The sequence below is a fragment of the Sabethes cyaneus genome, chromosome 2 (genome assembly GCF_943734655.1).
Source record: "Sabethes cyaneus chromosome 2, idSabCyanKW18_F2, whole genome shotgun sequence".
NCBI lineage: Eukaryota > Metazoa > Arthropoda > Insecta > Diptera > Culicidae > Sabethes > Sabethes cyaneus.
The window spans coordinates 1,390,467-1,406,028 of NC_071354.1; positions in this window are offsets into that span (position 1 = coordinate 1,390,467).

A 15,562-nucleotide genomic window follows, 5' to 3' on the forward strand; every position below is an offset into this window, starting at 1 on the left:
TTTGTTGCCAAAATCGAGGCATGCCAAAATCGAACCATGCCAAAATCGAACCATGCCAAATTCGAAATCCAACTGTATTGAGAAAACTTTTTACACCACATTTACACAAAATAGCGTATAGTGAGAAAAGTGGAAAAAGCATAGTAATAGTATTACCTTCATAAACAATCGAAATTATGTATTATCGCTTGTTTATTGTCGTAAAGTCATAAGTTTTCGTATGTGTATGTCAAAATTGTGGTTTATCGTATTTTTTTTAATAGGTGAGTGATTTCGTGGTGCCAAATATTTAAATATGCGAATAGTCAAAACCCGTTCTGAATTGGAAGAGTTATTAACGTTCGAAATCGTTCATTGTTTCGTAACGTCCCAACAAACATTTTTGTTTAAGAACAGATTATTCAACAATTTTACACCTAATTCTTTTATTCCACCTTAATGGTTGATAAGCTATTATACAACAAAAATGTTACCAATGGTTGGCGTAAATCTATGAAATGACACCCTGCGGTAAGACATAGTTCTACACCAAAAAATCTCGTATAGATTGTAACAAAAAACACATTTACTCCCTCATAAGAAATTGAGACAACATTTGAAACAATCATGCTTGTATACAGTACTGTTATCCACAGAGAGTTTAAAAAGCACAAATCAAAGTCAGAGAGGTTAATGACATAAATTTTCGTTATTTAGTGTAGAGCTGCTAATATGCTAAAAAGATACACCCAAAAATTGTTAGCATATTTTTTAGCTGAGTCTAGTCATAGTGAAAATTCGTCAACAACTTTTTTAAGAGTTCTTATGTGCTATACAGTACAAGTCAATTAATTATCAATTCGCTAGCAATGTAAGAGTTTACTTTTATAATGACCACTTGAGAAAGGTCTGAGAAGTTTTGCAAGTAGAATTGCGTCAATAATCTTGTATGCTTTGACTTGCTTGCGAAGCCTTATCTTCCAATTTTAAGTTGTGTAATTTTTGCCTTGTACATAGTAAAGATAGCATAATATCTAGATTATGGTTAGAGTAATCATGAAGCTTGCAAACCATTCTTAAGTCGAAAAACAAACTTTAAATTGTGGAATATTTAGTTGAAATTGAATCACCATTCGATTGAGTTCAATGATGAAGTTGGCTCGAATTATACCAATTTTTTCCTTACAGTTTTTTATCAAATTGTTGAGAAACGACGTCCTATACGAGTGAGTAATTAATCTACGCAGTCCACACGCATAGTGCACTTTATTTTACGCATTGGCTTTTACGTAACGGCTATTACGTATCTAAAATTAACATATTTTATTGCAAATTTAGCAAAAAATTGTATCTCTCTAGGAAAGATTTAGCCCCCCTGGAAAAACCGACTTAGTATGTTTTATTTTTGGAAAACCATTAGTTGATCTATTGTGATATCGCCCGGGTGTTTGCTGTGTGACCTGCACTGCATTTCTTTTTGCTATAATCGCTATTGAATGAGCGATATGCTTGTTAGATTTTATGCGTGCTTGTGTGTATTGGGGTTGGGGTATACAGTGGTTGGAGAATTCGCGAAAAAGTGATCGTTTGAATCGATGAACATCCCGCATGAACACACACTATTCGCCTGCCTCGGCGATAATGCACGCATCAGCTTTGAATTTTATCACGAACAGAACCTCAATGTGAACATCAGAATTCGTTCAAAAATTGAATATTGAACATTGAGTGTGTTCGATTTATCGGATATAGAATGTTCGGGGACGCCAGAAAGTATTCAAAATAATATTACCACGAAAACGGAATAGTTTAAAGTAGTGTTAGTGGCTTTACAAGCACCAGAAAACAGTAATTTGCACTTTTGCGTTGCTCACGATATTCGTATATTCAGCGATGCTATGAAGCGTGAGTGTATGATGCTCATTGTTATAGGCGAATTGAACCACTCGCGTAGCTGTTTTATCATGATAAAAACCGTTTGCCGATGCTCGGCGTATATATTCATTTTGCGAGTTTTCCAACCTCTGGGTATACCCTTTCTTCAAAGCTTGATCTACTTTACCCATTTATTCCTCACTAGCAGTAGGTACTATCGCATATTATGGCCGCCCCTGGGCGAGGACTCATTCGTTCCTCTGACCAGTACACTTAACTATAGAAGCGACTTTTGCACTGTCAAGAGGCTTCAGCAAACCAATAGTCAGATAACTAAAGGTAAACAAAACTTCGGAGTAATCTTTATTTGCATCACAGCTATACAATCTCAGGTATTAGCCCGTTTGAATAAAACAATTTGCTTTTCCCGTGTAAACTTTATGGAGGAAGTAAAGTAAACTGTTTTATTCATACGGCTTATTAATGTGCAATTAATTTGAATATGCCAATGAAATACAACGGTCGAAAAATATGCCGTATGCTGAAGCCCCCCCCAAATGAGCGCTGATTCCGCCAATGGTCATAAGTAAACTGTACGATAATTTTCTTAAATTAAATTTTTCGATAAACGTTGTTTCATTTCCGTAAAAGGAAAAGTTCTCAAAATATTTACATTTGGTTGTTGAATAGCTTGCTTCATCAACTTGGTTTGCATCGGACTATCGGACATTGGACTAACCTATATGATAAAAACTTGTTTTCAAATAAATGTATTTATTATATACAAGCGAAATGTCAAGCACAAAGACGTAACATGTTTATGATTATCACAGAGTTTAACACTAGATATACCAGCTATTTAGTCATTCTAACGGGTACCGGACCGGTATAAATATCAATAACATAAAATTATATTTGTTTAATCTATATAAAGTAACATTAGGTATATAAAATGTGCTCTCTACTTATAGCTACCAAAGTCATAATATTGTTTCTGAGTACAAATGTTATATGTTGAAGGAATTTTGAATTAAAATTGCACGACCAGTCAAAATGACTGGTTTGGTATATATCGTGTTAAAAGTTTAAATTGATTTGATTTAACAAATGTATTTCAACCCATTTCCCAACTTTACCCTCTTCTTCTCTTTTCTGTATCAACTGAAAGGAATATAGTCGAGCACTTGTATGCAAGTTAATGTGGTTTGCGCTAGTCGCCGCTAGTCAATTGAAGGTAAATTGCAAATTAGACAGGAGATAACCTGTCGCTACTCGCGTAATAGTCCAATTTCCTATGGATTTTCCTATTTAAATGGGACAGTTATGCGAGTAGCGGCATTGCTGGTATAATAAGTTAAGAAATCTTAAGAGAGTATTGCTATACTCTCTTAAGAAACCGAAACGTATCACGGATTATGTTCTTTTAGAGCGTACAAACAGTCATTCGGTATTATTCGGCATATTTTTCCGTTTTGTTGTTCACACTTTAAAGGTTGTTTTTCTTTGCTAGTCCAGTAAAAAATAACTCTAATTAATTCCTAATTAATATAAGAAAGTATGAATAAATTTTTCTCTTTGATTTTATGATCAACCAATATCAAAGATACAAAAGCGAAGAAAATTGAATATTTATAGCATGATAACTTTGATCGGAACCAATCCGATTTTTCCATTTCGAATTATGCCACACGCCTCTTTTTTCAACAATTTTTGTTTTTGTTTTCTTTTTGGATTGGGGTAATATTTATCATTTGAATTCTTTCCGTTAAATTGCATAAAAATAACTCGTGAACATATAGTCACAGACTAACAGACGTAACACTAAAGCCTGATTCCATCGCCAATAAAAAGATGATTTCAAATGTTCACTCAAACAACAGTTGCTGCGCGAGAACGCCGCTCGCTTGCGCTGGCGCTGTTGTCAGATAATATACAACTAAATTTATAGCATTGCTAAATTTATTTCTAGCTGCTTTGCGTAGCGCAAAGACTGCACCAGGTGATGCTAGTGTTTTTCTTCAAGTTTTAGGGGTGTCATTGAAACGATGTTTTGTTAGAAAAATTGTCTGTGATATAGTGTTGATGTGAAGCCGACGGGGAAAGAGAAAAACTGTGCTCGTTTTTGAATAACGTCGATTATGTGTTAAAAACTTGCTTTGAATAGGACATTTATGTGTCAGTTATCCATCCCTTCATTCTATCTCGCTATAGAATAGGGTATTATTATAGGGTAGTTTTTGGGTAGAAACACAAATATGCCAGTGATCTCATAGGACTCCACAGTAATCTTCTCCGGAATTGCCATTCCGGGAACAACTCAAATGGCTCAAAATGGATAAAATCCCATTTCTGGAGTAATTTCTGGAATGAATGAACTTTGATCCACAGTTTGGGCCTCACAGGAACCTACTCCAGAGTGGCCATTCCGAAGACAACTCGTTAAATGCAATCACCAATGAATTATTTGATTTATTGACAATTGTACTAATTTGTCTTGCATCTAGAACATGGTTTCGGAGATCTGGATTTACGGGAACCATATAGAGACCTAGAGTTGTTCAGTTCCTAGAAGCTAATAAAAACCAAAATTGTACCCGAGATAGAGGGTCATGTATAGGTTAACTTACCCTATTCCTTGATATAGGGGAATCAGGAGGAGGTGGTCATTGACACTAAATAAGTAAAAAGAGTTTTGTTTCTCTTGCATTCTGCGAATTTTCAAACCCCAGTGGCAAGGAGTTATTATGAGAAAGGGTTAAGGGAGGAGGGTTGGTCATTAACAAGGGGGAAGGCCCAAAAAAGGAAAAAAAATCATTATGAAGATATAATCGACACTTGTCAACCAAGCCACTCGTCGTATGTTCAAATCTCGACTGGGAGAGACTGTTAGAGTCAATTGGTTAGTAGCATTAACCCAGTAAAATAGCCCTGTACCTAACGGTTGACTGCGAAATCTATCGAGCAAGAAATCTGAAGGTTAAATTCCTTCAGAATGTAAAATGTTTAGCTTTTTCCGCAAAAAAAACAGGAGAAAACGGGTGCTGAGCTAGTTATAAATAAAACTAAATCATTCAATATGAATATGAAGAATGCTTGATGGCATAAAAATATTTTTATCGTATTAGGTTTATTAGAAGCAGTTAATTTCTCCATATGCACAACCTCGTTAATCTGCTCGTCTCCTGTTTGCCTAATTCGTCCGCCCCAGGTACGACGACATCCAGACCATTTATTCAATCTCCGACTGAATGGCATTTTTAGTTCTTGATTGACAAGATTGTAAAGTGACGAACGCTGCTACCGTAAATCTTGATCCGATAGCGATTAATGCGAACAACATTCATAAATTACTGGTGTTGCAGAGCTGCTCGCTGCTGCTCAATCAACATTTACATAGCGTTGGCAAGCAGCACGGTACATTATTTTCGATCAAGATTCGTACCGCCACGAACTGCGAGCTTCTGCAAACGGAGGCTGCCTGCGTTGCGCTCAGAATGTTCGTATGTAAATAAGTGATAATCGCAATTATAATTTAATTACACGATTACTAGCTTATAAATTCTGCGAAAAGCCATTAATCGTCAAGTTTCGAGCAAGTTTCAGAGTCGAGACTGGGTGTATGCAAAAGAGAGAGAGAGCAAGTGGTGAAAATTGCAGCCAGAGCCTTTAATTTATGGATGAAAAGGTGTGCAGCGTCCTGTTTAGACCTTACAATAGATGCCAAAGGGTTTGCCAGTTGTTGCATTTCCGCTACTCATATGTGTATGTATGTGTGTATAGAAACCAAACAATGCTACCGATTCCAGTTCGTGCGGAGGATGCACCTCACCGTATAGGCGCATGCATCGGTCGTCCATAAATTGCGGTGTCATTTAAATTAAAGCAACAAATTATCCGTTCTCGGGGCATTAGTGATCCGAGGCTCGGTTCACAAGGCGAGGTGAGTTGAAGCGGCAGCGAATGGTAGTGTGGAGATGCATATCTTAAGTCATCCGTATCATGAAGTACAAATTATTATTATTTGCCTAATAGCTAAATAGGTGCAATAGGCAGACACCAGAGATGCTATGCACATGTATACAATTATTCAGGTATCCGGCATAATGAAATGGTGCTGAGAAAAAATGTGAGAAACATCACTAAATGCAGTTTGGTTCTTATGATAATTGATTTTTATTGGTGAATTAAGTTAGCAAGCAATAAAATTAATAAAGTGAAAACTTACCGTCAAGGATTATTTTTGGAAATTTGACCTGAATAGCGATGCTGTGCGCAGACCAACAGGAAGATCCAATCGGACGAAGGTAATGTGTGTTATTTGTTTTAAAGCAATCCTTGCAGAACGCTGTCGGTGTTGTATATGGGAATATTCTGTATTTTATGTGCGAGCGGGTCGTAAAACATATATTAGTTTCAAGAGTTATTACTTCAATGGAAGTTTCCTACTCGATCGAATTCTGGCACGTTACTCGGTTGCACAGTTAGTGTGCAGCCAACGGCATCGAAATGGCACTTTCTAACCTATTTCATCGGGACTTGTTTACGAGTGTCAAGAGATCCATATGAGCCCTGCTGAGTTTAGTACATATCACGCCTTAAAGTCGGTATGATTTACTAGTGCCTGCGAGGCGGTTTCGTTTCCGAAAGAAAAATTATTCCCACTTTATTTCAAAGTGCTTTTATTTTATTGAAAACTATAAACATTTGAATCTCGTAAAAAACGGCCAACAAAAGTAAAACAAGCAACCGCACCGAAATGATTAAAAGCTCTTATTAAAATTTATGAATTTAACCCGAAAAAGCGTTTTATGATCCAATTTTTCCGAGCCACACTTGTTTTATTGTCTTATTGAAATGTAGCTAGCCTCAGCCGAAACGAGCTGCGATGGGCAGAAAGTAGGTGATCCATCCTATTGGCAGGCGGTGGCACCTGTTTCGCTGTCCCTCTTAGCGTAAGCGTCCACGCGTAAAGCTTGAAGTTAAGCACAAAAATATACGCTGAAATAGATACAATATTTACTGCTAGTTTAAACGTGTTAGGTAGTGAATATAGATAAATGGGTGCATATAAATAGTATTAGTGATAATTTTGACCGTCGACGACGGGATAATGATGATTTTCTATGGTGTCACTGTCGAATTCAGTGATATCTGACTATGTGAGTCATGGAATATAGAAATATTAAGCAGGACCCTGCAAGTCTAAAAAAGCCGCATTTTACTTTTGCTGGAAGTGTACCATATTGATAGAAAAAGATGTTTAATTTCCCCTTAATTTTAATGATGAATAATAAATTTTTCGTGCGGGCATCTATAATATACATATTTTTTAATTTATTTATTCGTCAAGTATTTATAGATTACGTACAATCATAATATTACAATGGTTCTGGTGAGTAGTGATAACTGTCAGTAAAGTAAATGATCACAAAAATAAGACGCATGCATAAATTTTAATTTTGAGTGTCTTTCGCGTAAAGTATATCCCTACCGATTGTCCTAAATTTATCTAACTCACCTTTCTTCCTTTACCTTAACTACCAGTCACAATTGTTGTTGAAAACCATTACAGCTGGCACACACAATATCCTGAGGCATTTCATGCCAAACTTATCCAAACGTTGTTTGAAATTCTCTACAGTCAACCCTTTGGTGCTCCTTAGTATACTTAGCATTTAACCTCACGCATAGAAGTCGAGAGGATTCAAATCAGGCGAAGAGGCAGTTCACTTTTTCGAAGAAATAAAACTCGGAAAATTGTCCTCACACCAAGCCTGTGTAGCTTTCGCCTGGTGAGACGGTGCAGAATCATGTTGGCAGCAGTATGGTGCATTCTTGTAGTGTTTTCCACAATGGAAAGCAAATGGTTCTACAATTATACTATTATTATTACATAACTGACTCATTACTTTACTATTTCAGTGACAATCCGCTTATCGAATCTGGGTCGAATTTAGGTGTTGTCTCCTCGCTTCTCGATCTTGGGCTGCCACTCTCCAGTCTCCCCTAACACCCGCTGTTCTATCATCCTCGTCAACAGCGCTCATCCAACGGTTACAGAGTCTTGCCATTCGATATTAAAGTGACTTTAGCATGGGTTTATTCTCATTACCCTTCCTTCATGCTGAATTCTATATTATCCCGATATGGCCTATTGACAGTGCAAAAAGGACTCTTATAGTTGAATGCACTGGTTAACTGGATGCCAGGGATGGCTATAACTGCTGTCATGTGGAACGACGTGGGTAAAGTAGAGAAAGCATTGAAGGAAGGGTAAACCCAGTTACACACAAGCACGCATAAAATTTAATAAGCATATCGCTCATTCAATAGCGATTATAGCAAAATGCAGTGCGGGTCATACAGCTAACACCCTGGCGATATCACAATAGATCAACGATACTGGTCGCAGTGATGAGTCCATACAGGAAAAAAAAACGGATACGGGGCCTGCCTTGAAGTCGACGGCCTCTATCGGGTTCTTTGTTGAATATTGTTTTCGCTCTCACCCGGCATCCTTGCTACGTGGCCAGCCCACCATGGTCTTGTTTTATTCGCTTCGCAATACCCGTATCTTTTATATTTATATCTTTGAGACGTTTATATCTTTGCCAGAAATATGCGATTCCTTTAGTTAAAAACAATACAGCATTCGTCTCCACTTCAGTTTCGATTTTTTATTTCTTGTTAAAATTGCATCTGAAAAGATTTTTTTTGCCTTTCTAAATATTTGACATGTTTTGTAGAAAAAATATAAAAAACGGAGACCAGTTCGGTACTCACACCATACAAACTATGCTATAATAATTATAATAAAAAAAAATAAAAATAAAATGTATTTATTGGCACAAAAAATATGATTTTTTCAAAGAAAATGTTTCAAGGGAGCTCCGAATAAAAAGATAGAGATTGAAAGGACCTAGTGTCATAAGATTTGTACACACTCGAAGCTCTTTTAAACATCAATGGTACCTTTTTAATCTTTCATAGAAATGCTAAATTGATAGACATTTTATGTAGTAACAGTAAAAATAAAAGTAAAGTATAAAATACAAATCCGGAGTGATTCGCGATAAGGGCGCAACTAACAAAGTGTGAACAATGAGAAATATCACTGTGATAATTTGCCAGTACATTTTCAAATCTTAATTTAAATAAAAGTTACAAAAATCAAATTTAAAGACATAAATTGGTGTAAAATAAATCAATCTTATAATTTCACAACAATACTGCATAAAATTTGTGCATTCAAGCTCAAAATCTAAGTTTTATAGTTGAACCCCTTGGAATGAGCCTCAAAGCATTTTGACAATGAGATTCGCCCAGCCCTGTTTCGCCTTGTTTTGATTTTTTTATTTAATTTCGCCTGTTTACAATGCGCCTGTGTTTTGAAAACAACGCAGTTTAGCTCTTTACTATCGCCTGTTTACAAAACAATTTGCAAATAAGCCTGTCACTTCATAACAATGCGAGGGGCTAAACTGCAAACTGTCTTTTGTTTTGATTAAACATTTTTATCGCCCATTACTAAAAACTTGTTTTAAATCATTCTAACGATTAAAACAGAAGAAAGGATTCTTGCCAAGGATATTATCAGTCTTTTTAAGGCTTATGGTGTGATAAAACGATTTGTTTACAATTTGTAGTTGAGCCCCAATCGCGAATCACTCCGGAAATATAATTTTCAGCCAGAGCATGGATAAAAAAATTTTTACGGTATTGCGGAGTTTCCACCTATTCAGAGTCCCACGCGAAAATTATTAGTGTGGTTATTTTCTGCGTTTACCATACATGTTTGTAATTTAGCAATTTGAACCATCAGTTTTTCGTTATTGCCTCCCAATTGTATCCCTCCTTGCGTGACAAGCATATTTTAAATGTATTTAGTAAGTACAGGATAATTATAATTGGAAAACGTATTTGCGTAGGACTCGTAAAACTGCTGCAAGGTACAATATTGAATAATATTTTTTTAGAGATTGACGAGACTGCAATTACGCCAAAGGCGTAGATGGCATTTTAATGACAAAAATGGAGATGAATGTTTTTGATATTGTTCTATTCCTGCAAGCGATATCAATTGAAAATGAAGCGGCTCAAACAAATAAGCTCTTAGTGATGACGACCACAACCCGGGCCAGACATCACCGAAACAAGCAAATTAAACTGAGTTTCTACTCATTCAGTTAAAAAATAACGCGATTTTTGTTCATTCAAGTAAGACTGATGCTGATTAAAGCTAATCGTGAAGTAAATCGAAACAACACGCTTGTATTTGTCCATGTTAAGTGGTTCTTACGTTAAGCAAAAAAGTCAATTTATAAGTTGAAATCGAAACAACTGCATTTGAAACGCAATCAATTTCTTCATCGTGAGTGACAATTTACAATTGAAGATGACGTTGTCGGACCTTGAGTATAATACTCCGTTGTTCGTGTCATTCATATTTCCAACCTGGAAATAGAGCAGCGTACCATAGAATATAGTATAGAAACTTCTTGTTACAACTGGTTTTCATTGAATTTCTAATTGAGAGCTACGATTTTGAGATGAATAATAGCAGAAGAATTTATTATAGAACTGAGAGCATAACAGCCAATAAATGGGATGGTTTTATTGATAGATTTATATTTCCACTTTATTTTATGGACCTAGAACTGCTCGACGTTGGAATGAGCAGGATAGCAGTGAAAGCCATTAGCTAGAAGTAATCGATTTTCTATGTGCTCAATGAAAATAGCTGCGATTAATAAGAAATTAGTTTGCCTGTTAATAGTTGAAATCAGTGATCATAGTTTGTTGATTGTTGATGTTGATTCTTATTGATTCAAGATAAGTTTTGTGTATAATGTGTAAATATTTTGCCATCTACAACGAAAGCACCAGCATTGGCAATAATTGTCAATTAAGTTTGTTGCTTATTACATAATTGCGAAAACCTACAATATAACATTTTGAATCAAATTGATGTCATTAATTTCTTATAAGCATTGATCGATTCATTTTGCAATAAAATATTAGCAGCAATAAATCGAACGTTAAACAACAGGGAATAGCATTAATTTTGAAGTGGGTATGTTCAGCGGAAAAATAAACTATCATGAAGTATATTGCAACAAAACAAAACATACCAACGATACTTTAGCGTGGTCGACCACAGGCTAATTTTCTCGAGGAGCTCCAAGAATCATCAACGGTCGCGGAAATTTGCATGCCGGCTATTAGTCTAAGAACAGCACACGGGAAACATACTTCGAATCGTTCTCGAGTGAAGCTAGTTTAAATTAATATTCAGATGGCTTTATGTGACCTTACCAGTGGCTTATTGATATAAACTAATCTCATTCCCGCATACTTTAAGCCGAAAGTTTCTTCCTTGTGGACGCTTTCAAACTGAGTGGAAATAATATGAATTTGATGATTTTATCAGGTCTGTAAGTGGCCTAAGACGACTTTAATGGGGTTCACCGAAAAAAGTTACGCACGACCAACACCGGCAGAATCCAGAAGGAAGACTGCCAGGCGGTGAAACCATAAATTATTGCGATACATTCTTCGCTACCGGACCTTTTCAGCCACAGAGCCTAACGAGATTTACAATTAAATGTTAATATTCAAAGATGAATACCTTCCGAGCTTCGGTTGGTGGCTGCGGTGCTGATCGTCATGAATGGGAATTCATCCTTCACTGGCCCCCAGAAACGAGCGAGCCCATTAGCCGGTGTCCTCCCGTGATTGCTTTGGTGTCGTTTGTGTAGCTCGGCAGAGTCGGGTTCGGTCGATTTGGATAACGCTCGGTTCTGCTCTGAGCGGTTTTCCATTCGAGGAGAGTTGAAATTATGGTCTATTAGTTAGATCATGAATGAAAGCTGCTTCCGGCAAACCGTGCAAGGCGCAAAGCATACGGTAATTAAGTTTGCAAGGCAACTATACTCTGTAATGTAGCCCAAAAAAAAAAGCACATGCATGCACCATAAACGTTCCTATCGGGTATTTGATGCTAAATGTGTAGCAACAAATGTAATAAATATTTGCGATATCCGTCGAAAAGTTTTGCTACCAGAGTCGTGATACACTTATCAAATTGCTACAGGATTCGATATTTTCTTCCAATCTAATAGAATTCTAAATATGGAATTGTATGAAATTTTGTTCATGACCATGGTAGTGGAAACTCCAAAGAAATAAGATATGCCACAAAATTACGTTCTAATCGTTGTTTTTCAATTTCGTGATTAGCAATGTTTTTTTTATTGGGACTTGGGAGTGCAAACCGAAGTCAAAAGTTTTTCTTATGGACACTTCGAAACTGAGTAGAAAATATGTTTCGTCTTTTGAAGCGATTCAAGTTCATCACCTCAAGATTCAAGAGATCACCTTCGAAAAAAGTGAATCGATGACATGCTAAGTCGTCTGACATCCGTCGGAACAATCAATAATGGAATCAACAATGGAAGAATGCGGCGGGTATAGTAATATATCGTCCAAAATGAGCAAAATGCTTTTTCACGATTTTTGCGAGATGAGGCAGAGCATTGTCATACTGCAGAATAATATTTATTTTTCTTTCTTCGGGTCATCATAGGCTGCTCGCAAGTGAGTAATACCCTTTCATGTTTTCTCGGTTTCAGTTTTTACGGCATCTAATTTTCTTCTAGCCTGGCAAAGTCTAACTGCCACATTCCGTTTTTAAAACGTCACCATCTGTTTCTGTTCTACAGACTTCGCAACCAAGTACAGGGCAATTCCGGGGCTAGTGCTAAGATCCTTTTGATTTTAGCAGCTCTTGAGTACTGACTCTAATTTTTCGTCTTCGATTTTTTGAATCGTAAAAATCATTCCCTACACGATTTATCAGTACGTTCCTGAGTTATGACCGAAAACTGACGATTAATGACAGGCGGCACAACCGGTCATTAGTTCTTCTAGGGTACATTTACTGTAAATAGTTGAAAATGCACCTCAGTTGGTCATAAACCTGTTGCCTATTGCATTTTCAAGCTGTAAGATTTGCAATTGAATTTCCTTCTTGAATCATTCTAATTTTCCGGGTAATTCTCTTTTTATTTCCATGTAAAACCTATCTACTATTAATTATATAACCGGAAAACATCCTATTCTTTTACTAATAAATTGAAAACTAGTTCGTCATGAAACGTTTTATGGTTAGCAATATACCATTAGAAATAATTAAATGCGTCAAGCGAATAATAGACATTAAACTTTAATCATGGCAGTTCTACATTATTCTCTGTAGAAATCTATGCTTGTAACTCACCATAATTGTTCAATGTTAGACATAAAGTAATCACTGTGGGATGGCGTACCTTTACTAGGAACTCCATGGAGTATGTTAGCAAAGTTAAGTGGAATTGTTCAAACCACTTTGTTGAGGTGTACAAGCTCTACTATGTATAAATCTACTATATCTCTTCGGCAGTTCCACCTAAGTTAATGACAAGCGAATCCTTTGTGAAGGAGGTTCTCTCTTACTGTATTAATTATCATAGGATTAGAGTATTAAATAGTGATATTCCTGATTTTATATACTTACTGGCCTATACTAACAATAGTTGTGCGGTTGATCAAAAGGCCATAAATGAAAAGAGAGAGAAAACACAGTATGTATAATCCTTACACGTCGCTATTTAAATGTATTGAAAAGATAACTTCATGGGCGAAGTTAATTTGTCAGTCTAAAAAATCTGTTTGAATTTATGTGCCGTAAAATTTTAAAATTAATTACATTGAGTTTTGTGGGATAATAATGATGCAATTAGGTAAATTGAATTGACGCTGTTGGATTCGAGAATATAATCTAATAGACAATGTTTCCTGAAAGTTTTTGACAAACTGTTTGCATTTCTGTCATTTTACTGCAACGAAATAATAATCTTCTTTCAGTACAATACGATAGAAAGGACGGTCACAGTGACATCGGCTCGTTCGATGAAACTTTTCTATTCAGCAATTGGAAACAATGCAGAAAAAATTAGTGGCTATCAAAACAACGTTAAAACTGTATAATAAAGAATGACATTCTTCCAGAGCCCACTGGCGAGCTGTATGTAATAAAAATTGAAAACCTTTTCCAGCCTGGTAGACATCGCTGGGTGTGCATTGCAAGAGCTGCTACATTTTGACAGAACGTTGGTGAAGGGAAACGAAATAGTAAAGTGAGCGATAAAAATGTTTTTTTTTCATTTCGTGTCCATGGGCTCAACGTTGAAACCACGTGAAAACTTTAATTTCGAACGAGACGACTCGTCGTGTCCGAGGGAAAAAATGAAATAAAAAAACGCGGACCAATTATTATCATAATCAAAAGCAGTGATAGATTTACGACGTTCGTTTTGTATTTAATTCAATCAATTATGGTCTGCTGTTTCTGTCTCGTGCTGGCAGCAATTCAGCAGAAGAACCTGCTTCATAGCAAGAAGAATGATATTTAATTCGTTTTTTCTTATTTTCACTTCGCTCAGGACAGGCAGCAAAATTTCTGACAGAGTAAGGCAAACTACTAGATAAGTGAGGGCAGCTAAGATCGTAAAGCGGGTCGTTAAAATGCTCCCTAATGGAAAAACATTGACAACCTGCTCACCAAACAATATATGGGAAGCAGGTCGAGATTCACTTAGTCTTTTTTTTCTGAAATTCAGATTGACTCACACTTCCGACCATAAATCCGGCACCGGCGATGGCATTCATGATTGTTTACGTTTTTTCGAATCTGCTTATTAGCCGATGCTATAAAATGTAAAATTACGAAATCATTTTTACCAATTAGTTGAGCCAATAACAACATTCTTAGGTTATAGGGCTAACGGACCGTGAAACTTCTGTTGGTATTTCTGTGTGTCATTGGAATGAAATGTATTCCACATTTTAAAACACGTTCAAATGGATAAATTAGGCACGACAGCTTTCCATAATATTGCTGAAGCAGAAGCTAGTATATTAAGGGCCAGAATCGCGTTTATGACCGCATTAGTCCCAAATCTTCCATTTCACGAATCACATGCGTTGGCACAAATTCTGACGTTTTCACGCTACAATTGAACGAATCTGAAAACCTCCGACAAATTCATTTCCCACCGGTAAGTTCCGATGCAGAGGTATCGCAAAGCTGAGAATAATTATTTATTCCATTCTACCGATTCAATGGAACCGTGGCCGGCGCTAATTCCTTCACGTTTGTAGGTTTAGCCGCGGACAACCCGCCGGTTCGTTTATAATGGGAACGGTCGTTTTCGCTAAATTCGCCGCCCGTCAAGGTTGCTTCTTCCGTCCAGCTGCCGGTCGGCACTATCCGGCGTGCCAAGCGTGGCCGGCCGAGATAGGGAAAGCGAAGGAAAAGGTGATAAATTATTCGAAAGAGGATTACTATCATCATCTAGTTGAGTCCTATTGTACTTTTGTAATCGAGCAGTCCCCATCCGTCCGCATCGGAAGCTAGGGCTCGGCCGACAGAACACGGCCGCAGCGAACGGGTGGAATAATTTATTTAAATCTACTGTAAGAATTTTGTCTATTTAAATGATGGATTAATTGCTGGAAAGGCAGGGTTTTCACGATTTAGACTGTGATTTTTGAAAAAGAAAAAGAGTTTTGTTTGGTATGATTTCATTGCTCTTGTTTGGTTTGTGAACGAATGTGAATGGTAATGATGGCTGTTTGGTGCAAATATTTTATTCGTGAGAAAATTTAC